Consider the following 27,376-nt stretch of genomic DNA (forward strand, 5'->3'; position numbering starts at 1 on the left):
GTACCTTCCTGCAGGCGTCTAAACAGACCAGAGTTCCTGAAAACACGCGCGTCATGAACCTTGCCCGGCCATCTGACGTTGATGTTGGTAAAACGTCCCCTATGGTCCACCAGTGCTTGCAGCACCATTGAAAAGTAGCCCTTTCGGTTAATATACTGGCTGGCCTGGTGGGCCGGTCCCAGGATAGGGATGTGAGTTCCATCTATAGCCCCACCGCAGTTTGGGAATCCCATGGCGGCGAAGCCATCTATGATGACCTGAACGTTTCCCAGGGTCACTACCTTCGAGAGCAGTAGCTCAACGATTGCGTTGGCAACTTGCATCACAACAACCCCTATGGTAGATTTGCCCACGCCAAAGTGGTTCGCTACTGACTGGTAGCTGTCTGGCGTTGCAAGTTTCCAGAGGGCTATAGCCACTCGCTTCTGCACAGTCAGGGCTGCTCGCATCCGGGTGTCCTTGCGCTTCAGGGCAGGGGACAGCAAGTCACACAGTTCAAGGAAAGTGCCCTTACGCATACGAAAGTTTCGCAGCCACTGTGATTCATCCCAGACCTGCAGCACTATGCGATCCCACCAGTCCGTGCTTGTTTCCCGGGCCCAGAATTGCCGTTCCACAGCATGAACATGACCCATTGCCACCATGATGTCCATGGCACGGGTTCCCGTGCTTTGTGAGAGGTCTGTGCCACTCTCACACTTCATGTCCTCACCGCACTGCCGGAGCCTCCTCACCCGATTTCTCAGCATCTGACTGTGGAAGAGGTGGACGATAAGGTGCGAGGAGTTGACAACGGACATAAGTGCAGCGATGATCGCAGCGGGCTCCATGCTCGCAGTGCTGTGGCGTCCGCGCTGTCACTGACCAGAAAAGTGCGCGAACAGATTTCCCGCCGGCGCTTTCATGGAGGGAGGGCGGGAGTGACGGTTGAATGACGACAGTCGACACATATTTTCCCCCAGCAGGCATTGGGGGCTCGACCCAGAATTCCAATGGGCAGCGGGGACTGCGGGAACTGTGGGATAGCTACCCACAGTGCATCGCTTCCAATGTCGACGCTTGCCCCGTTAGTGTGGACTCACAAAGTCGAATTACTGTCCTTAGTGTGGATACACACGTTCGACTTTGTAAGGTCGGTTCCACAAATTCAAGTTAAGTAAAATCGAACTACTCTGGTAGTGTAGACATACCCTAACATTCAACTTTGTATATATACAGCTTTGTATTATGTATGTGACTTTGAAATCAGTTCAGCCTGTAATGTTGTGAAATTAAAATGAAACCTGCTCTGATGTATTAAAGTCCAAACCCATATTTGTTATTTGTTGTTCGGATAATTCAGATGTTGTGGTATTGATAATGAGAGTTGTGAATGATGTATGAAATGACACTATTTCTGTGCAATGCACACAGGTGTTGCCGGCACAGAGTGCCCGAGGACAGCAACAGCGGGGTTCGTTGCCCGGTGTGCTTCGCGTCAATTAACACACCAGGGTGGAGAAGCAGACAAAGTTTATTTGAGATCTCAAAGCGGGTGCAAGGAGGCTAACACGTCTCAAATCAAGCACACCTATACAAGCAGCTTGTCTCTTTTTATACATAACTCGAGCTAAGCTTTTTCTATCTCTCCCTTCCCCTCCCCCCCCTTTCCACCCCCCTTTAGCAGTTACACTGTGCAGTAGCAATTACATTATGCAGTTAGGTCATACTTGGCGGCTACAAGTCTAGCTCGTTAGTAACTCTTCTTTGAACCGTTATCTTGTCTTATTTTCTTTGATCTGTTATCTTGCCCCTTAGCCAGAAGCATGCAGGCCTCATTATTACCTTCTGGTATCGGTTTAAGCGGTGTTGCAACTGATAACTAGCTGCTACACATTCCATTCTTTGTTGCTGGCCTGTTAGGTCGATTAAAGTTCAAACATGGAAGGGCTTTGGTTAGACATGGAGAGACTTTGGTTCATTCAGGCCTAGTGCAGGAAGGCTTCATTGACACTCATGGTCTTCCACCCTCCTGAGTTACCTAGGGTTATGCCTAATGACACCAACACAGGGAATACAATATTTGCTTTGCTATTTGCCAAATATTACACAAAGCTCATCAGCACAAATGCTTCCATAAAAGTCTACCAGTCTCAAAGGCTTTTAAAAAATTATTTAAAATGCCTCCTCACAGTTAATGTTGTTGTTTTGTTGAAGACGTTATTAACATATTAGAGGAGGGGAGAGCAAACACCCTTCAAAATGCAAAAAATTCTTTAAATTTAAGTGAATATTGTTATATTATCCTCCCCGAGGACTATTAGCAGCTAGTGCAAAAGTATTCTAATATATGGGTAGGGACCAGGCAGGGCCTGGCTGGCCTAAAATTGGAGGTAGGGTTCAAAAAGGACTCTGGAATCCCTGCTGATGGTGCCTTGGCCAGAGCTGGGAATCGAGCCAGAGTGTGCTTTCTCGTCTAGATTTTTGTGCAAATGTCTTGACCTCTGAGCAACTGTTAGGTGATACACAGGAAGTAAAGTCTTGATCTTGCTGTCACAGATGACTGGGGCAAAATGCCTATTGACTTCAAGGGGAGAAGAAGCATTTCTAAAATATAGTTTTCACTCATGGGGAGTTCTGAGATAGCTAAACTTTTGCTAAATAAAAACTTATCAGTATTTAACACACACAGGATTCAAGAAATATATAGTATATTCAAAATTCTTCAATTATATACCAGCAAGACAACTGCAGAGGAGCTGAGGGTGTGGGGCTGCCTGGTGGCCTCATGTTCTGCTCCTTGTCCCGTTGAGGTTCCCAGGAGAGCCCTGAACCACAGGAGCAGAACCCCCAGCCCCAGCCCCTGCCCTTCCACAGAGCTGTCTCCTCTGGTTCCCAACAGCAGCCGCACCGGAGGACAGGGCTGGGGTTGGAATAGCCCAGCCGATGGAGGAGCTGCCAGCGTTCCGATCCTTTCCCCATAGAGCTCTCCCGGGAACCGCAGAGGGGAAAGGAGCAGAATGTGGGGCCACCGGGCGGCCCCACAGTGGAAGCTCCTCCTGTGCAGCTACTGTACTTCCCCCAGCCCTGTCCACCAGCGGGGCTGGCTGCTGTACAGATGTAGGAGACCCTGCGTGGACGGGCTGGGGTGGTACAGCTGCGCCGGAGGAGATGTGGGCGTGAGGCCTCCTGCTGGCCCCATGTTCTGCTCCTTTCACGGCTGCAATTCCAAAGTCGCAGCAGGAGGACGACAGAGCCCCCCCTGATAATTTTAAATGAACGAATCAAATTGACAGTACGATATTAATGTAGTTAAAATATATTTTATAGCAAACCAATACACTTATTATATTTGAAGACATATTTTAGTTCTCCCATTTAAAAAAAGAAATTTTAATGCAATGAAACATTAGAATAACTTTATATATTTAAAGTAAGATGAAAAACAAAGAAATAGAGTTGAAAATACCATGCTGTCTTTAACTCACCCCATTTTACCTACCTATTTGTAGCAGTTTACAAGAAGCTTGCTTCTGATCTTAGTTACACTGAAGTGTAAACCCAGTGTAACTCTGTTGAAGTCATGGAGTTACTCTGGATTTGCACTGTTGTGGCTGAAGTCACTATCTATTATCTGTGTCAAAGATCTTTCCATCCTTAGCCCTGAGGTTACTCTAAGCTGTGCCAAGGGAAATATTTTTCCTCAAAGCTGACAGAAATTTAATTATTACTTTCAAAATGAGCCATACATTGTTTAGAATAAACACCAGAAAAAACAAACAAACAAACAATCTATAAAAAACAAGGAAACCTTAAGCCTACAAGAGTTTAATACCCTTATTTTAAATTATCTCTGCATTAAATTTGATTGATCAGTTATAAAAAAAAATTACAGAAGATCATCCGAAGACTGAAAATTTTGAACTACAACTTGGAAAAAGTTCACAACTTGTATCAAATTCTATCCTGTATTATTTAGTAATTTGGCTGTTTCATTTTTTTAAATTCATTTTCTTAAAGAAATTGAAACTCATAAGCAGAATTCATCTATGAAGATTTATTTTGCATTAAATGTGATCTGATAAGACAACCTAGACAATGAAAGCTGCCAGCTTGTCAGGTTTCAACCTGCCTTACTTATCCTAGGCAAAAAGCCAAGACTAAAAATAAACATTTTATCTTCCTCATCCCAGAAAATAATCTCAGTTAAAAATCACAACATTTGAAAAATGATTCAGGTTTTAGCAGTACAAAACACTTAAGACTATGAAATGCACACAAACTCCATAAATGGAGCTCCAATGACAGTCAACTCTGAAAGTTTTCAAGTTAGGTACATTTACAGGTATACTTGTTGTTAGGACCGACAGTCTTCTATTCCACTTAATACTATCTTTCCAGAGATTTATCCATTGTTCCTGTGGTGAGCTGAATATATACATGCCATTTATAGGGATAAATGCTCCATTAGCTACCTCAAACACAAACCTTGAGACCTTTCATCCCTCCTACTAGATGAAAGGAAAGAGACCTGCATCTGTCAGTTAGAGGTGTTTCAAGACTTTATCTTCACTTTCCTGCTCAAATTCCACCACCTATCCAGTTTATTCTCAGACACTTTCTTCTTGGCTTCACCATTATTTAATTTCTTTCTCCACCAGTGCTGGGCTCATTGGAATCACTGCCCTGCAGGTCATCTCGATAAAACCACAATCACTAACCATCATCCTCCAAGTTTCCCAATTAAATGTTTTTGGTTTGACCAACAAAAAATCCACCCTAAAGTAGGGACATGCGACTGGAAGGGGCCTCCCAGGTCATCAAGTCCAGTCCCCTACTATTGCAGGCAACCCCATCATATAACCCAGTTCATAAACTTACACTTTATCTTAAAACTGGTTTAGGTTATTTGCCTTACTTATATTGGGAGGCTGTCCCAGAGTCTCACCCCTTGGAGGATTAGAAACCTTCTAATTTCCAGCCTAAATATATTCATGACCAATTTACACTAACATTGTCCTTTAGCTGAAATAGCTCCTACTCCTCTCTGGTTTACCCCAGTGATGTATTTATAGAGAGCAATCATATCCCCTCTCAGTGTTTTTTTTTATTTTATTTTTTTGCTGGGCTAAAACAAGCGAAGCTCTTTGAGCCTCCTCTCCTAAGGTAGACTCACCATTCTTCTGATCATCCTCGTAGCCCTTCTCTGTATCTTTTTCAGTTTGAATTCATCTTTCTTGAACATGGGTGATAAGACTTGTATATAATATTTCAGATGAGGTCTTACCAATGCCTTGTATAATGGCATTAATATTTCTCTCTCTCTATTGGAAATACCTCACCTGATACATCATAGGATTGCATTTTCATTTTTCATGGCCATATAACATTGGTGGCTCAGTCATTCTGCAACTGATTAATACACCCAAGTCTTTCTCCTCCTCTATCATTTCCAACTGATAAGCACTCATCTTATAACAGAAATTCTTATTATTTCCTAACTGCATGACTTTGTACTTTATATTGTTACATTTCATTCCATTTTTATTACTCCAGGCCTCAAGATCATCCAGTTCTTCCTCTAGAATATTCTAATCCTCTGCTATATTGATAATGCCTTCCAACTTTGTCTCATTAGCAACAGGGCCGGTGCAAGGATGCTCGTTGCGCCCTCCCCATCCCCGAGCCCCCGCCCTGAGGCGCCCCTCCCTCCGCGGCAGCTCTCCACTCCCCACCGTCTGCCCTGAGGCACCACCCCCACCCCAGCTCATCCCTGCTCCGCCTCCACCCCGATTACGCTGTGGCTGTTTCACTTCTCCTGCCTACCAGGCTTGCGGTACCTAAGCTGATTGACGTCGCAAGCCTGGGAGGCGGGAGAAGTGAAGCAGCAACGGCGTGCTCGGGAAGGAGGTGGGCAGGGGTGAGCTGGAGTGGGGAGTTCTTCTGCGTGCCGCCCCCCCACTTACTTGCTGCAGGCAGCCCTCCCGGCGCTCCCCTGCCCCAGGTCCCTCCGCCTAAATGCCGGCAGCGACCGGGGCGGCCGAAGATCCGGCCACTGCGATCACTGCCGAAGAAAATGCCGCCCCCCAAATCCTAGTGCCCTAGGCGACTGCCTAGGTCGCCTAAATGGTTGCATGAGCCCTGATTAGCAACTTTTGACAGCCCATTCCTACTTTCAGTCCCAAGATCATTAATAAAAGTATTCAATAAGACTGGTCTCAAGACAAATCCTTGAGGAACTCCACTAGTAGCCTCTCTCAAGCTCAATATGTCTCTTTTCAGCACAACCTGTTGGCATCACCCTTTTAGATAGTTCCGTATCCATCTACCAATTCATGTACGAATCTCCATCTTTTCCAGTTTAATAATTTTCCACGTGTTACTGTGTCAAATGCTTTAGTAAAGTCCAGATAGACTGCATCTACTGATTTCCCTTGTTTAAAAAAATCAGTTATCATATCAAAAATATATATCAGTTAAGTCTGGCACAATCTATTTTTGGTAAACACGTGACATTTTATTCCATTTTCCATTTATCTTCATGTCTTTGACTATTTTTTCCTTCAAAATTTGTTCTAAAACCTTGCATGCTATTCAGATCAGATTAACTGGCCTGTAAATGCCCAAAACAATTTTTCCCTTTTCTTAAATATAGGTACTGCATTTGCTATTCTCCACTCATACTGTGTATTCCTCAATTTGAGGGATTTATTAATAATCCTTGTTACCGGATTGGCTATTTCATGTGCCAATTCTTCCAGTATTCTGGGATGGAGATGATCTCCCTGACTGGAGCTCATTAAGATCTTTGAGTTTTGCTTCCAGCTCAGATGTGGAAATTTAAGTTTTTACATATTCATTCCTATTCACCATCCTGCCTTTGCCCCCATGTTATACATTATCACCCTTACTGAAAAGTGAGGCAAGATATTCATTTATGTTTTGGCCCATACTCTGATTATCCTTCCACTCTTCTCCCATCCTCACTGCATAGTAGCCCCACTTCTTTTCTTGTTCTCTTTTGATTTAGACGGCTAAAGAATGTTAAGATCTATTCTTTTTCCACTTTCAGTATATAAAGGTTATTCACAGTCAGTTTAACATGAAATAAAATAAACCTATTCATTTTCAGATAAGATAATGAGGTAACAAACTTTAATTTATTGAAATAATTGCAGATTGTATGAGGCTCTTGGATTCTGAAGTAAAACATATACAAAAGGAATCTTTATTTTATAACAGTCATGCATCTAGCATCTCAGCATCTAGCATCTCAGCATACAAAATTACTGATCCATCTACTACTACTTTTATATGTTATCTTTATCCCTAATTTATCCACATCATCTGAAATCACAGGCATAAAATACACCAAAATTGGAGTGGGAAAAACTCCATTTCTCTGCTTAGATGAGAAGTAAATATTCACATTTTCTTTAATTCCTATTCACTGTTAATGTCTTGTACAAACTACTCACCTTGAGGAAAGATTTTACTTAGCTTCCTGAATTCTTCTTAAGCAGATAAAAGTTCCCAGCATTTATCTTCCTGTTGTCAAAAAGAAACAAGAGTGTAATTAAGCATCTAAGACTTACATTCTTTTCCACATCTTCTAAACAAAGGTTATATTCAAAGGGAAAAAAAGTTTCAGTCCAGTTATTTCCAGAGGATCAGAAAATTCTCTCATGGTATCACCTTCTCTATTTCCCTCATAAGCAATTCCTCTTCACCCTGGCTAAGCTCTTACTCCAGAGAGTGTTATTGTCAGCTGGGGTGTGTATATGTGAGGAAAGGAGAGAGGGAGGAGAGTTTAGATGTGAAATTAACTAATGTGATTTTATGAGATCTCATAGGAAAGGCTGTAGCCCGAGTAAGCAAAGAGTTGGGGAGGTTCCTTGCAGAATATCCCTTTAAAATATTATTCTATCCATGAAGAAATGAGAGTGGGTAGGAAATACAAAGGCAAAATCTGTTTTACAAACTCTTCTCTGCATCTAGTGGGCTCTCCCTGTCTGTACTGCAAGCACTTTGACTGTAAATACTTCCATATATGAATATTTTATTCCATCTCCTTCAACTTATGCATTAGTCCAAATAGTACAGAATGGCAAGTCTGAAAAATATATTGAAAGAATAAGATTCAAGTTAGAGGGAAAAAAATATCATGTTAATTGGAAGAAAAAAAAAGGATGTAGCTTTTGTAGTACTGAATGGTTGCAGAAGCAAGAAGCAAGAATAGGGATGCTAACACTAAAGCTAGTCTCCATTCATAATGGTTTACTTCATCCATTTGCTGAACCCACTTGAGATCCAAGAATGCTCTAACCTTCCCCCCTCCCACTGCCCCACTCCCTCCATATGCTTCTGAATAGTGACAAAAATGGAGTATAGCCTGAAGAATCTTTCTTCTGAGGGAACTCTTTCTATTGCTCCTATATCCAGGAGACATGAGATGTTATTTAACACATTGTTGGTCCTTTGTGTCTCACCTTATGCAACACCTTGAGACCTCTAGATATGTCTCCCTCAGTGTTCTTCCACTTCCCCGTCCTGGGGGGATAGGCTTTCATTACTGGAGTTCCCTGATTCAAGCTGGGAAGAAGGGGATATTTTGATCTTGTTCTGCCCCAGAACTTACACCCGGAGCTAGATGAAAGACAAGTCCTCCTCATCTCTGAAGTCTCTTTCCGCTCTGCTCTGCATCTCCAGCTCAGGCTTTTCTTTCTGTGTTGGAATCGTGGCTTCTTGGGGGGAGGGGGGAATCCAACATGCTTGCCTGAGAAAAGGCAGGGCACAATTTGTGATTTGAAGAGCCTGCAAAAGCTGTCTCAAACAGAACACTGCTTGAGTTTAGTGTGGTGTTTGCACAACACTTCTGCCATGCATGAGTGGGGGCAGAGGCATCTGGCAGGGAGATGCTGCTGTGCCAGCTCTGAGTGGCTGAGACCACACCACGGTTAAATACTTGATTCAGCAGAGGGAGAAGAAAGGCTGCTCACTACTGCTCTCCCACAAAATGGATAAAAAGCTGGCAAAAAAAGGTCAGGGCAAAATGGACTGCCACTTGACTGCTGCAATGGAGGCAGAAGATCTGATTGCAGGCCACAGAATGGAGCATGGCTATCACGGGTTTTGCTACTGCCTTGAGCTGCCTCTAGAAGTTGTAGATAAGAGGGGAATAGTCCATACATTTCAGAATTGTGGGAGACTGGGCTACAGAATATGAGACTGGAGATCTGACCTCGATCCATCATCAGCAAGAGACTATCCATCAGCGCCTCACTGTTTCTGTCATAAATGTCCTGGCCTGAATCTGTATTACGCAGGGTCTAGGATATTGGCTCTGGCAAGATGAGCTTGAAGCAACTTTTGGCTTGTTTCTCAATGAGCTCACTCAGGAATGGAAGGTTCAAGCCTGAGCCATAGTTGGCCAGGTCCAATATATCCAGAGTGGCTTATTTCAGTATTGGTCAGACTATTACATGTTTTAAGGGAAAAGGAAGATTTCTTCTGCAGATGAAGTACTGACTATCTAAGTCAGAAGAAGACCCACATTCTCATGACTCTCTCATACCAAAAACAACAAGTGCGGGCTGGTTCACAGGTTTTGGATGAGGTCTCCTTCAGGGTATCTGATAAACAGAGGAAATATTATGATGTGCTGACCTAAAGAATGAAAGCAATCTGGTATCTGGATGTCATCATAAGGGACCATATCGAAGCCTTTCAAAATGTGAGCAATATTTAACAATGGAGAATGCAGTGCTTGGTTCTGCTGTGGACTACAGGCAGTCAGGGCTAATGACACAATTTACCACTGTGAATAGCGATTTTGGCAGCTTCTGTAGAAGTGGGGAAGAAAACTCCTGGGGCTTCCAACATAACCTTGCACCATGCTTCGACATATTCTGTTTCATTCCTTCTTTAAGTCTTAGTTTTCTGGCACTGATGCTTATGGTTTGGTCCTTCTTTGTTAATATAGCACATTGTTTCACAAAACCAGCAAGATTTGTGTGAGAGGTGATGATGAATGGGCCACTTAGGAGACAGTGACAACAGCTAAGACAGGTGTATTATGATGATATTCCAGATCCACAACTCTTATATAATGGTAGCTCCCAAAACTCATCCATTTCATCCTCACCCAAAACAATTTTACATTCAACAGCAAACACACACTTTGTCCAAACCATGAGTAGGGTCGGTCGTACTAGGATGGCTCCCCAATATGCCAACCTCTTCATGGGCCACCTCAAGAAAGGATTTCTGGACAAATGCACCACAAAACAAGTGTTATACCTGAGATACACTGACGATATTTTCATCCTCTGGACAGATGACCTAAGATGATGACCTCATAGATTTCCACCACAGCTTCACCAACTAGCACCCAACCATCAAACTCTCTCTAGAACACTCCCACATGAGCATCAACTTCCTGGATGCTACTATCACTTTCAATAATGGAACCTTACGGACAACTATATACAAGAAATCCATAGATCACCGCACTTGCATTCACACATCCAATAGCCACAAAGTCTGTTATCTACAGACAGGCATTCATATATTACAGAATATGCACTGAGGAGAAAGTCTGTGATACATGCCATAACACATTGAAAACTGCCTTTATCAAACAAGGACACTCCATCGAAGAAGTAGATCACATCATAGAATGGGCTATCCAAATACCCCAAGAGAACTTGCTTCAATACAGAGGAGGAAAAAGAGCCCTCCTACTGCACACCCTAAACCAGTGGTAAGCAACCTGTGGCCCGCAGGCGGCCCATCGAGGTAATCTGCTGGCGGGCTAGGAGACAGTGTTTACATTGGCCATCCACAGGCACAGCTGCCCGCAGCTCCCAGTGGCCGCAGTTCACCATTTCCAGCGAATGGGAACTGCAGGAAGCGGCACAGGCTGCAGGGATGTGCTGACTGACGCTTCCCGCAGCTCCTATTGGCTGGGAACGGCGAATCGTGGCCACTGGGACCTGCAGGCAGCCGATCAATGTAAACAATGTCTCACGGCCTGCCAGCAGATTACCCTGATGGGCCACAGGTTGCCCACCATTGCCCTAAACTATAACCTGACACCCCTCAGTTGAACCCATATGAGGTATTATTAACCAATTACGACCCATACTCAATGAGAACCACATCCTGGAAACAAAAATCTTTCCCAACCCCCCTTTTTTTCTGGCCTTCAAACAACCCCCTACATCACCAAGCTCATCATCATAAGCAAGCTCCCCACAGACACCCAACTCAAAGCAGCACCAGACCCTGCCATAACAAGATGCAAAAGCTGCAGACATATCCCGACTGCTATGGTGATCAATACCCCTCACAACATACCTTTCAAGATCCATTGGTCCTACACATGCTGATCAGAACATGTGGTGTACCTCATCCAGTGCACTAAATGTCCCACTAACAACTACTATGTGGGTGAAATGAGACTATCATTACTCTCTCAAATGAAGTCATACAGAAAAATAATAAAAGACAAAAATATCACCCATGGATTAACACTATTCACAAGCGATCACTCCATATCTGCTTTTTCTGTCCTCGTCCTCAAAGGCAACCTATACAATACCTTCAAAAGACAAGCTTGAGAACTTAAATTCTTAACTTTGTTAGAGACTAAAAATCATGGATTCAACTAAGACACTGGTTTTATGGGTCATTACAACAATTTATAACTGACTAAACCTTTGTTCTATGACTGCAGAAATGTTAACTCCCACTTCATCTTGAATAGCCTTCTACAACATGTTATCTCCCATCTATTCCACCTTGTATTTAACCGTGATACCATAAGTAACTTTCCCAGATCTGAAGAAAAGCTCTGTGTAAGGTCAAAAGCTTGTCTCTCACTGATAGAACTTGGTCCAATAAAAGATATTACCTCAGCCACTTTGTTTCATTGAATTAAATACCATTTATGCACCCAGAAACTTATGAAAATACCACTAGGCACCTATCCACATCTTTAAGAGCCTAAACACCTTTAAAAAATCAGCCTCTGTATGCCGACTACCATCCCCTTGCACATGGGGGTAAGGAGTGGACTAAAGAATAGCAGCTTTGGCTTCACCCCACCCTCCTCCCAGGTCAGTGCTGCTGAGCTGGAGAAGGCATATTGGAATTTGTTACTGGTATAGGCTGCAGAAAATTACTACCACCATCTCCATGCAAGCTGGGGAAGACAAGAAACTCAGACATTCATATCTCAGTCACTCTGCATTCCAGGAATCCTCCTAGGGTGGGGCACATTACTCACCACTTCTTTCTCAAGACTGTGTTGAAAGAAACAAGCTAGCTCTTAATAATTAAAAGATGTTCCAATACATTTTTAAAGAACATATACTTTATCATGTTTCATTACATCTGTATCTTTCTATTTGTGCACATTTTGAAGAAAAAAACTAGGTGCTGAATTATCCGTCCCTAGGAACTACCCATTAGAAGGGGGAAACTAAGCAACATTTAACCCTCCATAGGTTTCACCTCAAAGAATGAGAGTCACATGATCCTCTCAAAGGGTGAGATATTTAAAGTCTTCTGGAAAGGACAGGCCTGTGAGCCACAATCCCTCACTGATCATCAGAATCTGTGTGAAAAGTAGAGGGGAAATGTGAAAAACCCTGGTCCATTTCCAGGCAACTTTTTCCTTTCTGCAATAATTCCTGGCATTCCTCTACCTCCTGGCAGCAAGGTCACCTCATGAGCTACAATGTCATTTTCTCTCTCCATTGCACTTATGCCCTGTCCACCTGTGTCCCATCCACCAGAGGGATTAGAAGCGTGGACCAAGATTTAATGCTACCTATTGTAGAATTAACTCCAATGCAGTTCTCTATGGGAAATCCACCAGATTTTGGAGGAGAAGATCATGAACAGCAACTGATCTTTTGATTTGACCCTTTCCCACCTTGACTTGTTTCACCCAAGCTCATCTTTTGAATCCCCAACCATGGTGTGTGAGCCCTTTGACTCCCTATTTCTATGCTCGCCCACTCTACTTCCACCTTGTTTTTCTCCCCTCCATCAGCGTAAAAAGAGAAGAATCTTAGACCTCAAATAAATAATTGTGATGGTAACTGAGGGGAGGAAGCATGTACCATTGAAACAAGGCTAGCAGGAAATGTATGTTAGGGTTAATGAAAACTGAAATGTGGAGAATGTAAATGCTGCTTTGATAAACTTATCCTTGCAAAAACAAGAGGCGGCAAAAAAGATTTCCACTATGGAAAGAAAACATTTGGATAGGCTTTGCAAAATAATAATGAGTACAGAGTGCAAATGCATAAATATGATCCAAAAGCACTAAAAGACTAAGCAATATACCTTAGAGTGGATAGGGCATAGAAAATGGCTTAATCTAAATAGCCAAAATAAATACTGGGTGGATCTTAATGGATATCAGAATCCAAGATAAATTAATACTTAAATAAGAGAAACATTTCAGTGTTACATATTATATTTGTTCACCATCTAAAAGGATAGCACCTATTACACGTTAAATAGTGTGATTTACAAGAAAACCTCATGTTCAATTGAAATGACTGGATTCAAAGGCCTCATAATTATTGTCCTCCCTAGTGTATCAAGAACCTTGGGGTAATGAACAGATTTTAAAAAGCATTTATTATTCTAGCACCAAGGATTTCTAGTTCTCTTTAAACTGATAGCTTAATTCCTTATGTTTGCTGATGGTTGTATATACAGTTTATCTGTTGTCTTACATTTTTACAGCAAGTTAGGCACTTTTTAGTATGGATAGAAAGTCCTTGCTATGAAGAATTTACAATTTATTTTTAGAACTAACAAGGAGTAGGTATAATAAGATAATGGGGGAATTACACATAAGTGGATCAACTGCACACACTACCTATCTAGGTTTTTATATGACTCTCATCACTATTGTAACCGTGTCTAACTAGTGATCTGCTCCTGCAATTACCACAGTTGTGAATGCAACTGTACTAATTGTGAGAGCAAATTAGACATGCACCTCACTGAAAGTGTTTGCAAGCAGTCCTGAAAAATGTGGTATCAAAATCCTTAAAGATAAACTTCAAGTCTTTCCCGATAGCCTAGACATTAGCCAGAAACATCATAGTAAATTCTATTTCAATAAAATCCATTTTTAAGGATATGCAGTAGGATTGGTTAGCATGAGCTATATCTGGAAAGATGCGAACATTCTGATCATGAAATAAACCACAATTATGTCATGTTCTTTGTCTCACAGAGATACAGGAGTCATAACTAGAGCAAGTAGACTTTATGTGGAAGGTGAGGTTGTAATACTTGAGAGATGAGGTATATGTGGAAAGTTTTAGTAAAATACCGTATAAGGTATAGTTTCTCAGGTAACATTCAGAAATGGGAGTTTTTCAATACTATGTTCTTTCTCTTCCACTGTTATGTCCAACATTTCCATTTACAATTCTTTGACAGATTTCACGCTTTCAGTGAAGAACTGTATAATATTTAACCAAGAAAACTCTTGGATACTGTAACAGGTATACCTACATTTAAAATAAAAATGAAGAGCTTCTTACTTGCAAACACTGGAATTCCTAATTTCTAAGAGAGAGATCTCGCAAAAATGGGATTTTGCAACTTCTGTGGGCATATCAGAGCACAGAAGGTTAAGTGAAATAGAAAGTTCTTCAAAGTTTAATTCACATTTAAAACAAAGCAAATAAAAGATCAAACTGTCCCCCAAGTGGTTTATTCCTTGTAGAAAACAGAAAACTCAGTGATTCTGGTATCACAGAGGTTCCACCCTACTGTTCTGTTCAATGTTGTAGTGGGAGTTGCCTTCAATCCCATAAAACTGGCACAGAGATTCCACCCAATATACATAGTGTCCTGACACTGCAGGGATCCGGTCTATCCACACAACTTCCAGCCTCCTCACTGAACTCTGCTTACCCCTTGGGGGAAACAGGGCTGCTATACCATGGGAAAACCCTCATAAGTCAAGGTTGGCATAATAAGCATTAATTTAAAAGGGGATTCCTCACCCATTTTAAAAGGCTGGGGAATGATTTACAAAAGCATTTAGAGAACATCATCACTGCATCTGGGAGTAACCCTGCTAGCCCCAGCTCCACAGACTTGTGGTAGCAGGGCTCATACTAGCGCACTAAAAATAGCTATATACATGCTGCTGTTGCTCAGCTTCAGAGCCCAAGCTCCAGCCCGAGACCTAACATCAAAGCACCATCTATACAGCTATTTTTAGCATGCGAGTACGACCCCTACACCACCAGAAATCTGTGTGCTCAAGCTGGGAGGTTCATTCCCAGATAAAGTATAGCCTTATGTGATCTGCAGTGATTTATAATTATACAGAGACTAGATTTCAGAGTGGTAGCCATGTTAGTCTGTATCAGCAAAAACAACAATTAGTTTTTTGTAATTTACCTCTGCTGATACTCTCACCTTCTTGTCAACTGTTTGAAATGGGCCACCTTGGTTACATTGGCCTCCTCAGCACTAGAAAAGCGATTTTTCCTCCCTTGTTATTCACCACTTCCTGTCAACCATTGAGAACAGGCCACTTTCACCTTAACTGAACTGGATCGTTAGCACTGACCCCCTACCTGGTAAGGTAACTCCCATCTTTTCATGTGCTGTGTATTTATATCTGCCTATTGTATTTTCCACTCCTTGCATCTAACGAAGTGGGTTTTAGCCCACGAAAGCTTGTGCCCAAATAAATTTGTTAGTCTCTAAGGTGCCACAAGGACTCCTCATTGTTTTTACAGAGACTAGAATAGCTTTTATAATATATTATATTGTGGTTTTCCTTTAAGAGGAAAATTCAAGCCATTTTCCAGTCCACATAACAGTGGAGTCTAATTGTATAAAGTAGTTAATTGGCATCTTTGTCAAAATAAAGAGCTAGTATAAAGGATTCTCATTTCCTTCTATCAGAGAATGAAATAAGAAATTGCACTGATGTAAAATCCAAACTCTTAAATGGATAGTTGCTATTACAGAATAACAGGAAATTACTTCCATTGTAAGTACATATTGAAACCATTCTGTTATATACAGTAATCTTCAGCTAAATGGTCTAATGCACATTTCAAACAACAGGAAAATTTGCTTATCATCTACCTAAGTAGAAGTTCCATTTTTCTCCTCTCAGTGGTCTAACTAAACAATGTTACAGTAGTGACTCAAAGTCAAGTTAGGAAGTGAGCATCACTAGTACCAACTGGGATTAAGTAAATCTACGGGTTTGCCCTGACAATATCAACCATTGGCTGCTTCCTCTTTGAAAGATTTATTTATTGACTTAATCAAATGAAAACACATACATTACTAAGAAACCATTCTAATAGCACCCTCAGGAAAATGTATAACCAAATTGTAGGGCTTTTTTTCCTTTCTTTCTTTTTATGAAGAAGTAAACCACAGAAGCCTGATTGCTCTCTCGCTTGGGTGGAATTATCAGGAGTAACTTCAATTAAGTTAAGAGTTTTATGTGCCTCTATGATCTTCATGAGAAGAGAACAGGCTCACAGTAGACAACATCTGACTTTCATAAAAATTTGGATGGATTTTGATTTTACTATGAAGTGAGGAAAGGGTGGGCAGAGGAAACACTATTTGACCTTCACTGCCTGTGAGATTGGTGGGAAACTGGAGTAACACAGTGGTGAATCAATGTAATTCAAGTGTAAATCAGCATAATCCCAAAGTAAAAGAGTGGGGAGTTAAGCTCTGTACATTTAATTTATATGCTTTATTCATTTTCTATTGCATAAAAGAGGAAAAAAATGACTCCTCCACTTAACAAAATAATGGCCTTGATTCACTCCTCAGTTTCACTAGTTTTACAATGGTGTAACTTCATTTAATTAAATGGATTAATATTGATTCATGTTCATATAAGTGAGAGGAGAATAAAGCCCAATTTCAAAAAGATTTTAACCAAGACTCTGAGGCCCAGTATAGAAAGTACCCAATTCATATTTCAAAATTAGGGAGGTCAAATCTTCTTGTCCTCATTAATGCTGTAGTTGTATTAAAGTTTCTGTTAGAGCCCTCTAACTCAGGTGAGGAGGAGGAATAGGAATAGAAAATTTAGGGAGATAAAAGACGACATAAGAAGAGGGAGCAGATACTTTATATTTTCGAATGGAAGAGAAAATACTGTTTACCTTAAATTAAGATAAATTATTTTTCACTTTTATATTAACCAGCCATAAAAGCAGGTTTCTTTCCTCCTTGATATGTCTAATTTGAACTAGTATTTTGTTCCCATGCATATTTTGATTTAGAACTATATGAATATATATTCTGTATCCCCTCCTCCCACTCAGATGCAACAGTATTAATATGAGGGAGTTGGACAGCATTCAATAAGCTCCTTATCTCATAAATATTGTAGTTTTATTTTTCACTCAGTCTGAGCACGGATCACACCAGACACTTTTCCTGCAAGTAAAACCCTCCCTTTGAAATTCTCACCTGTGCACCATTTTATGGTAGTTTTAAAACTAAATATGTAACTAACTCAAATAATGATACTGCAACTGCACCTATGTATTCTAAGCTGAATGTATTTTGGGAATCACATAAGTCCCAACTGAATAGGTAACTATGGGCTAGTTGCTTAGATGCAGTTGGTCTTTCCAGTCTAAGTATTTGTCTCGCATATTAGAGACAGATATAATATGAGAGACACATATATACACCTCTACCCCGATATAACGCTGTCCTCAGGAGCCAAAAAAATCTTACTGCGTTATAGGTGAAACCGCATTATATCGAACTTGATTTGATCCCAGGAGTGCGCAGCCCCACCCTCCTGGAGCACTGCTTCACCGCGTTATATCCGAATTCGTGTTATATCGGGTCGCGTTATATCGAGGTAGAGGTGTATATGCCAGATCCTGCTCCCACTCAAGTCAAGAGACTGCAAAAGGAATTAAAAATTTCAGAACATAATCCATACAAAATTATGCTACAAAATGATCTACTTCTTTCCAGAGGAAAATCTCATTGCTGTACACCTCTTATACAAGATGAATCAATCATGGATAACTGCAATGACAGTCTATGTGGGAGCTATGCGTGGCTCTTTTTGCCATACTTAACATCCAAGAATGAAATGTTCTAGGTGAGAAAAAAGACAATGAAAAGATAACTGGGCTTTTCTAAAAGAATCAGAGAAGAAAGAGATGGACGGGGTGAACAGGGGCTGCTAACAGGGAGTTTCGCAAGGGAGTTCTCCAGGTGAAGGAGGAGCAAATACAGCATCCTTGGGGTAAGTGACTGTCTGTAGTGTTTGTTTGTTTGTGTTTGGGGGTTACTTGCTGTGTGCTGAGCTTGTGTTTGTCTGTCTGTCTGTTTGTTTGTTTGAAGGACCATGTGCTGTGGCTGACAGCAGGGCCAGCTCTGGCTTTTTTGCCGCCCCAAGCAACAAAAAAAAGGGGGGGGGGCAGCCAGAGCGGCAAAGCAGGGGGAAAAAAAACAACACGGCGTGGCCAGAGTGGCAAAGCGGTGAGGGGGGGAACATGGCGCGGCCGGCATGGCAAAGTGTGGGGGTGGTGGGAACAAAACAAAAACGATGCGGCCAGCAAAGCAGGGGTGGGGGGGGAACAACAGCGTGGACGGCAAAGTGCGAGGGGGGGACAACGGCACGGCCGGCAAAGCGGGGGAAAAAACAAAACAAAAAACAGGGCGGCCGGAGCCAGGGTGCAAGGGGACTCCCTGTGCTCCAGAGTGCGCGCCGGTCTAGTGGAAGGGAGGGGTAGGGGGAGAGAGCGGAGGGGGGGGGGAGAGAGAGAGAAGGGGGGTGGCCAGTGCTTCAGCAGGGCACTTGCCACGTGGCCCCGACCGCCGCGCCGCCTGCCGGGAGGGCTCCGCACCGCTCCGGTCGGCGGGGATTGAAGGACGCGGGCTGCCCTGCCGAGTTTGCTGCAGGGCGCTCCCCTCCTCCGCGCCGCCGCCCCTTACAGGGCGGCCAGAGCAGGGAACAAAAAAAAAAAAAGCAGCCGTGCCGCCCTAGGAATGGGCGGAATGCCGCCCCGTAGAATCTGCCGCCCCAAGCACAAGCTTGCTCGGCTGGTGCCCGGAGCTGGCCCTGGCTGGCAGTTGGAAGCTGTGAGCTTCAAAGGAAGGTTTGAAAGCTAGAAGCCTCTGTTAATTGCCTGAGCCTTAGTCAGTGGGTGGGGCTTTCAAGCAGGCCAGGGCTTTATAAAGCAGTGTGCAAGCGACCAGGGAGCTTTGCGACCAGGGGCTGCTAACAGGGAGTTTCACAAGGGAGTGTGGAAACTACAGTCAAAACATCTTGAGTTAAACAAAACCCTTTCATTAACTCGGAGACTGTGCAGGCAGAAGCCCAGCAGCAGAGTGGGGGCTATCCAGTTTATTGCACTGAGTGCAGCATGTATGATTACCTGCCCTGTGAGTGGGTGGCGTATGTGTGCATTCAGTGCAAGGAGCTCCTGGCCCTCAGCGACCGCGTACGGGCTTTGGAGGCCAGGGTGGCGGAACAGGAGGAGCTAAGGGAAGCAGAGAGGTACGTTGTTGAGGCTTTCCGGGACACTGTAGAATTGTCCCATCTCCGGTCAGACAGCCGGAGAATGAAAGGCCCAGGGAAGCAGAGCAGTCAACGGGAGCAGAGGGAAACCTTCCCATAGTTGGGACCCTCCTTCCAGATGGTGTTAGGGTATCCTCTCGCACTGAGGTTACCTCTCCAGGGGAGGGAACTCCAGTCACTAGGAAAAGGAAGGTGTTAGTAATGGGAGATTCGATCATTAGAAACATAGATAGCTGGGTTTGTGATGACCGAGAGAACCGTATGGTGACTTGTCTGCCTGGTGCAAAGGTTGCAGATCTCTCGAGGCATCTGGTTAGACTTATGTGTAGTGCTGGGGAGGAGCCGGTGGTCATGGTATATGTAGGTACCAATGACATAGGAAAGGATACGACAGAGGTCCTAGATGCCAAATTTAGGCTGCTAGGAAAGAGACTGAAATCCAGGACCTCTATGGTGGCATTCTCAGAAATGCTCCCAGTTCCACGCACCGGGCCAGGTAGGCAGGCAGAGCTTCAGAGTCTCAATGCGTGGATGAGATGATGGTGTAGAGAGGAGGGGTTTAGATTCATTAGGAATTGGGGAAACTTTTGGGATAGGGGGAGCCTATACAGGAAGGATGGGCTCCACCTAAACCAAAGTGGAACCAGATTGCTGGCACTTAACATTAAAAAGGTTGCAAAGCAGTTTTTAAACTAGGAGATGGGGGAAAGCCGACTGCTGCAGAGGAGCACGTGGATCAGACAGACACTTCTCTTAGAGGAGAGTCTATTGATAGAGATTCTCTAGGTTATAGTCAGGAGCAGAGGATGGAAGAGGATAATGTAAGGGCCAGATCAGACGAAAAACATTCACATAAAGAATCGGACACATCAGAAAAGGGCAGACAAGTAAACAGTGACAAGTTTTTAAAGTGCTTGTACACAAATGCTAGAAATCTAAATAATAAGATGGGTGAACTAGAGTGCCTCGTGTTAAAGGAGGATATTGATATAATAGGCATCACAGAAACCTGGTGGACGGAGGACAATCAATGGGACACAATCATTACGGGGTACAAAATATATTGGAAGGACAGAACAGGTCGTGCGGGGGGGGGGAGGGGGAAGCACTAAATGTGAAAGAAAATGTAGAATTAAATGAAGTAAAAATCATAAGTGAATCCACATGTTCCATAGATAGAATCTCTATGCATAGTAATTCCATGCTCTAATAAGAATATAACATTAGGGATCTATTATCGACCACCTGACCAGGACAGTGATAGTGATGATGAAATGACAAGGGAAATTAGAGAGGCTATCAAAATTAAGAACTCAATAATAGTGGGGGGTTTCAATTATCCCCATATTGACTGGGAACATGTCACCTCGGGAAGAAATGCAGAGACAAAATTTCTCGATACTTTAAATGACTGCTTCTTGGAGCAGCTGGTACGGGAACCCACAAGGAGAGAGGCAACACTAGATTTAGTCCTGAGTGGAGCGCAGGAGCTGGTCCAAGAGGTAACTATAACAGGACCGCTTGGAAATAGTGACCATAATATAACAACATTTAACATTCCTGTGGTGGGAAAAACATTTCAACAGCCCAACACTGTGGCATTTAATTTCAAAAAGGGGAACTATGCAAACATGAGGGGGTTACTTAAACAGAAATTAAAAGGTACAGTGACTAAAGTGAAATCCCTGCAAGCTGCATGGGCGCTTTTTAAAGACACCATAATAGAGGCCTAACTTAAATGTATACTCCAAATTAAGAAACACAGTAAAAGAACTAAAAAAGAGCCACCATGGCTTAACAAGCATGTAAAAGAAGCAGCGAGAGAGAAAAAGACTTCCTTTAAAAAGTGGAAGTCAAATCCTAGTGAGGTAAATAGAAAGGAGCATAAACACTGCCAAATTAAGTGTAAAAATGTAATAAGAAACACCAAAGAGGAGTTTGAAGAACGGCTAGCCAAAATCTCCAAAGGTAATAACAGAATGTTTTTTAAGTACATCAGAAGCAGGAAGCCTGCTAAACAACCAGTGGTGCCCTTGAATGATCAAGATACAAAAGGAGCACTTAAAGATGATAAAGCTATTGAGGAGAAACTAAATGGATTCTTTGCTTCAGTCTTCATGGCTGAGGATTTTAAGGAGATTCCCAAACCTGAGCTGGCTTTTGTAGGTGACAAATCTGAGGAACTGTCACAGACTGAAGTGTCACTAGAGGAGGTTTTAAAATTAATTGATAAACTTAACATTAACAAGTCACCAGGACCGGATGGCATTCACCCAAGAGTTCTAAAAGAACTCAAATGTGAAGTTGTGGAACTATTAACTAGGGTTTGTAACCTGTCCTTTAAATCGGCCTCTGTACCCAACGACTGGAAGAAAGCTAATGTAACATCAATATATTTCCTTTTATCAAATTATTTTTTTAAAGTTACACTCCTGTAAAATTCATTATCTTTTAAATACAGGATAATAGGAATGCTCTTTATGGGATTACAGTAAATGACTAGTATAAGTACACACTGGAACCATTTGGTTACACAAAGGAATCTCCAGCTCTTTAATGGACTAATGCATGCCGAAATGTAATGGGGTAATTTGCTCAACACCTACTTAGGAAGATGACTCTGGGGTGTCCGAATCTTCCCTTCTCAGGGGTCTGACAAAGCAATATATTGCAAACATGAAAGCATCTGAGACACTTTGATAGATATTGTTAAGATGAAGCCAGTGCATAATTAGACTCTGCTAAAAGAAATGCCTCCAACCGCCTCTTGGAAAACATTCCTAAAAATCATTTTTAAAACCAACAAACAAAATGGAAGATATCTAGGATTTGTTTCAGCATTCATTTTACCCTCTTTTCTGATGATATCCAGAACTTTACTATTTTTAACTGATGGAACTAAAAGATTGTGACCTGTTGAGCTATAAGGCCTATTCTTGTTTCTGAAATTTGTTAGGTTCTTAACACTAAAAATGTCTGTACTTTGTCAGCCACAGTCATTTTCCAACAAAGCTGTGTGAAGTCCTGAGTTACTAGTATTTAAAACTAACATTTCTATCCTCACCAATGTTGAGTCAATTTGAATTTCTGTTGATTTGAAGGCTCCATTACATTTCAACAGGGACCATTCATGAGAGCTATTTACTGGAGTTTAAATCTACGGCAAATCTCTCTCTATCTGTATATGTATATAAATACACCTCTACCCCAATATAACGTGACCTGATATAACACGAATTCAGATATAACGTGATAAAGCAGCGCTCTGGAGTGGCGGGGTTGCACGCTCTGGTGGATCAAAGCAAGTTCGATATAACATGGTTTCACCTATAACACGGTAAGGTTTTTTGGCTCCTGAGGACAGCATTATATCAGGGTAGAGATGTATATACACACACTATGCACATGTGCATACACACACATATACAGATACATTTACACTTGTTTTTCCAATTAAATAGCTTATTAACTGGACTATACTTGATGATGGGGAAACTTCCAGAGTTAGAGTTCAGGCACAGATAAGCATCTAAGAATTGAATGCTTATCTGAATTATCCTTTTAAAAAAAAAATACAGCCCCAGCACCACAAGCCATGTGACTTTTCCTCACTAGTATCCACGCATTATCATCCCCTTCTATCTAGTGTCAGGTCTTCTTGAAATGATTGGGTGGCCCTGTGCTTTTCTATTCCCCTTTAACATCTGGTCTCAAAAAGCAAGGTCCTCCAAAGGTTTTCAGGGTCCACGCATTGGTACTGGATTGCTATACGCAGCTGGTAGGAGTGCTGGTTCTGCCGTCAGAGAAATGACTAGTAAGTCTGTAAGTCTCCTTGTAGGATTTTTGAGGGAGGCCTCTCCCCTTTTCTCAGTGTTTGGGGACAGTGAGATGCCATCTTTCCTCCTCTCAGGTGATCAAGGACTTAAGAATTAATCATTGCATTTCATGGGACACTTTAAGATGTAAGAGGCCAGGAACAGTAAAACGCTTCTATGATCTCTAGCTCTAGAAAGTGGAGTAAGTGAGTAAGCTGCCTTCCCTGCAAATATCATGACATGGGGATTTGGCCTTATTCTATGGCCTCGAGAAAACCAAGCTCAATGTAAGGGACAGGTACTTACCACATGAAAATGTTCACAATGGCCTTCTCTCGCCTCATGTTTATCAGCCACATTTTAATTTACGTATTGTAGTACTGTATTCAGCTGAATATCAAATAACTGAGAATATTAAATAGTACTCAGCTGAAGAGGAACTAAAAACTGAACAGTGGAAAACAATAAATAATAAAATCACAGCTATTATTTTACCTTTACTGCATGATGTTAGTTATTCTTCACTTACCTTTTCTGGAGTTGGAAGAAAATAAAGATCACATCAGTGGTACTCTGAAACCACTCGGTGACAGACAATCCAAGCATTTATAAAGCACTTATCACCGAGGTATCCAAGTGCCTCTCACAAAGAAATTTGACACGGTGTTGTAGAAGCTGATTGAGGACTCTTGCCAAGGCTTTACCTGGATTAGACAGACAGGAGATCCCTTGGTAATTTGCACACACTAATCCGTCACCCTTTGTATTATATAGAGGGAAGTGAATTGCATCTTTGATATCACTTGGCATGGTCTCAGATTCCTAAATGGATGCAAACAACTATTGAAGACTGTGCATAAGTGCTGTTTAGTCACAATTATTATTATTAAATAATGTATTATGTGCTTATTGTTATGCTTTAGGTGCTTATGGTGAGCTGAAGCAACAATCTGAGGATTTGACTGAGATTAAATCTGCCCTTCTGATGGAAGATGAGTCACACTGCTCCCCCTAAGGTCATCAGAGTCCATGGTGCCTACCACAGGGGTGTAGTAGAAAGAGAGCGCCTGAGACATGAGGCCTGGTATAAAACAACTTATCCATTGGCCTTAAGTGATGCACAGGATGTTGTGCAGACTCTAGGTCCTGGCGTGAATTTCACACAAAGAAAGGAAGGTACAGCAGACAAGGCCCAAACAGAATCAAGCCCTGCTAATATCAGTCAGATTTGGCAAGATGCTTGCTTGCAGGTCCACTATCCGATACATGAACCTGGCAAAAACAGGGCTGGCCCAAATAGTTTACACGCTGAAAGATGTTACTACTAAAGATTACTTATAAGTTTTGAAAAGTTTGCAGATATGACAAAATTTTAAGCAAAACTACTACTACTTTGTAAATATTGACTGAACTCGAATCAAATCTAATTTTCTGCATTACAGATTTGAATCAAATATTCCACAAAATTCCACAGGACTCTGTGTCTGAATGAGGCTCTGATGTCTTATGCAGCATTTATATTGCACCATAAGCTTACACAGTGATTTACACAACGTACCAAGATACATACAGCCCCTTCCTGAAGAGTTCACATTATAGCAGAACCAGCAACTCAAATCTAAAAATAGAAAAAATAGAAAAGGGATCATAAATTTTACATCAAATTAGAACGTAACAGGTAAAGTTTTTTTTTAAAAAGCAAGCAACTTGTGCTTTAATAGAAAGAAACTCAAGAAATTTCAAAAGTTGAATTAAAGGGTGAGACTAATTCCTTCAACTATAGCATTTCACTCCCTTCCAGCATTTCTTCAAATACTTTGTAGTTTATTCTCTATGCTTTTAATTTATTTTTTTTCTAACAATCTACTAAACAGTCTCATTCCTGTAAAACTTCTCTTCAACGGCATCATATCCAAATGTGTCACTGCTAACACTAGTCCCTTCTGATCCTACTGGACCATCAACTTGTCAGTTGGTTAACCTGAGTACTTGGGGCCTGCGTCCCAGTTTCTCTTCTGTCCCTTCAAGAGTTTTTTACAGCAAAACAGATAGATGCTGGTGAACTGAATGCAATTAATTTGCTTTGCAGAAGAATTGCTCTGATTCTTCTGGTAGACCTAACGGTCAGATTCTTTAGTCTGGTTAAAATGTGCTTAGCATAATACCACAAAGTTCATGGGGATAAGGCGAGTTTATGTCACTGTTAGGGCTCGCCAGAGACCATTTCAGCCACTGGTGAAACTTAGAGCAGCTTAAGGCAAGCTATCAGTTGTATCTGGGTGCCTATGGCCCAAAAAGGCTGCTATGGGCAGCTGGGGATCCATGAAATGCAGAGAAGTTGTACCCATGCACTCTCTTCCCTGGTTATATGAAACAAACAAAAGAAACCCTACTAAGGGACTAAATTTACGTCTAAACAAACCTAAACAACTCTTGAAAAAACACGAGCTAAGACCTATGACTCAAAGAGAAACAGGAAGTTCTAACCCTTGCCAGATAGAGAGAAGAAAGAAAGAGAGAGGAAGAGAGCTGAGAGCATGATGATGTAGCATGTGCACTGCTCCAACAGCACTACTAGCAAATGTTTCCAACATGAGTACACATACACCTATTGTGGAATGTACAGGTTGCAAAATCACTCAAAGGAGAGCCAAATAAACTCGTACCGACATCAGCTTGTATCATACAATGCAGAAGGAGGAAAGTCAACTCAAAGGATATGAATACACCAAAATTTTAATTGCTGCTTTTCTGACTGGATGGAAAGGATTATATATACACCAGGCAGGAATGATACTAAATTGAAAGATTATCTTCCCTTTGTTCAGTACTATAAGTGTATAGAAAACAAAATAGAAAATGAAATGAGAACATTTAGCATTTGCATTTATGATCCAGGTGGCTCAACCTACCTCCCAACTGCATATTCCCTCCCATCCCAATGCCCCAAACTTCCTTCCCAGTTGCAAATACTCTTTCATCCAAAGAACAGTTTCCCCAAAGGCCTTCCAAACTGCAGTCTTTCCCCAGCCCTCTACTGCAAGAACAATGCCCCAAACTTCCTTCTTCACCTACTTCTGACCTGTATATTTCTTCCTGCCCTCTGTAGATTCCTCTAATGTCCTTTGCCATGCACATCCTTACTTTAGATTTCCTCCCATTCCACTCACAGTCCCCCAGACCTCCTCCCCAGCTGGCTTCCAGCTGCAAATTTGCTAAGCATTGCCGAAGCTGGGAATGGGCGACAGGGGATGGATCCCTTGATGATTGTCTGTTCTGTTCAGTCCCTCAGGGGCACCTGGCATTAGCCACTGTCAGAAGACAGGATACTGGGCTAGATGGACCTTTGGTCTGACCCAGTATGTGGGTTCTTACGTTAAGCATTACCACTCAGCAGTATCTGAGATACTGCATTCATTTCCTGCCGTAAATATGTATGGTAAATGATGGCCTTGTCATGATGAACTGAGAATACTCAGCACGTTGCAGAATCAGACCATGAGAATCCCGCCCTGTAGCACAACCTGATCTCCAGAGTCACCTGTATCCAACAAACTCACAGCATGCTCCAGGACTGTGCTGGGTGTTTTCTGAATATGACAAATTGATCTGGCCTTAACTTCTATGGACAGTCTCATGACTAACAGCACTCTCTATTAATTCCTCCTTTCATTCACCAAGCGGAGATTCTTGGAGAAATTCTCACATGGGATAAAGCCATTTTGCACTTCACTATCTGATCCCATAGATCCAGTCCAAGATCATCCCCAGCAAAGGGGATCCTCAGGTGACAGAAAATTAGTTCAGAGGACCTTATGCTGCTCCTCCTTCCTGCTGCCAGCATAGCTGGGGAAAGAAAACAATTAAGCAAGTGATGATTTCTGTTTCCAACTAAGAAATATGTCCTTCCTATGATTTTTGTTACCTCACCTCCCTTGCCCTGACCTTCTCTTTGTTATTCTCATCCACCTGTTTTGTCTTGTCTTTTAGAGTTTAAGCT

At 42.1% G+C, this 27,376-nt stretch overlaps 1 protein-coding gene across 1 annotated transcript in view; it reads right to left on the bottom strand.

Annotated features, from left to right (window-relative positions):
* The window catches only part of LOC123362849 (sodium channel protein type 5 subunit alpha-like), a 169,369-nt gene that overhangs the window by 115,347 nt on the left and 26,646 nt on the right, over positions 1–27,376 (bottom strand). Inside the window, exons 2-3 of the mRNA XM_045003355.1 lie at positions 23,906–24,080; positions 7,458–7,527 (exon numbers count right to left, since the gene is read on the bottom strand). The gene's annotated coding sequence lies outside the window, so the exon portion shown is untranslated. The remainder of the gene's footprint in view (positions 1–7,457; positions 7,528–23,905; positions 24,081–27,376) is intronic.

This window comes from Mauremys mutica, chromosome 2 (assembly GCF_020497125.1).
Source record: "Mauremys mutica isolate MM-2020 ecotype Southern chromosome 2, ASM2049712v1, whole genome shotgun sequence".
Taxonomy (NCBI): domain Eukaryota; kingdom Metazoa; phylum Chordata; order Testudines; family Geoemydidae; genus Mauremys; species Mauremys mutica.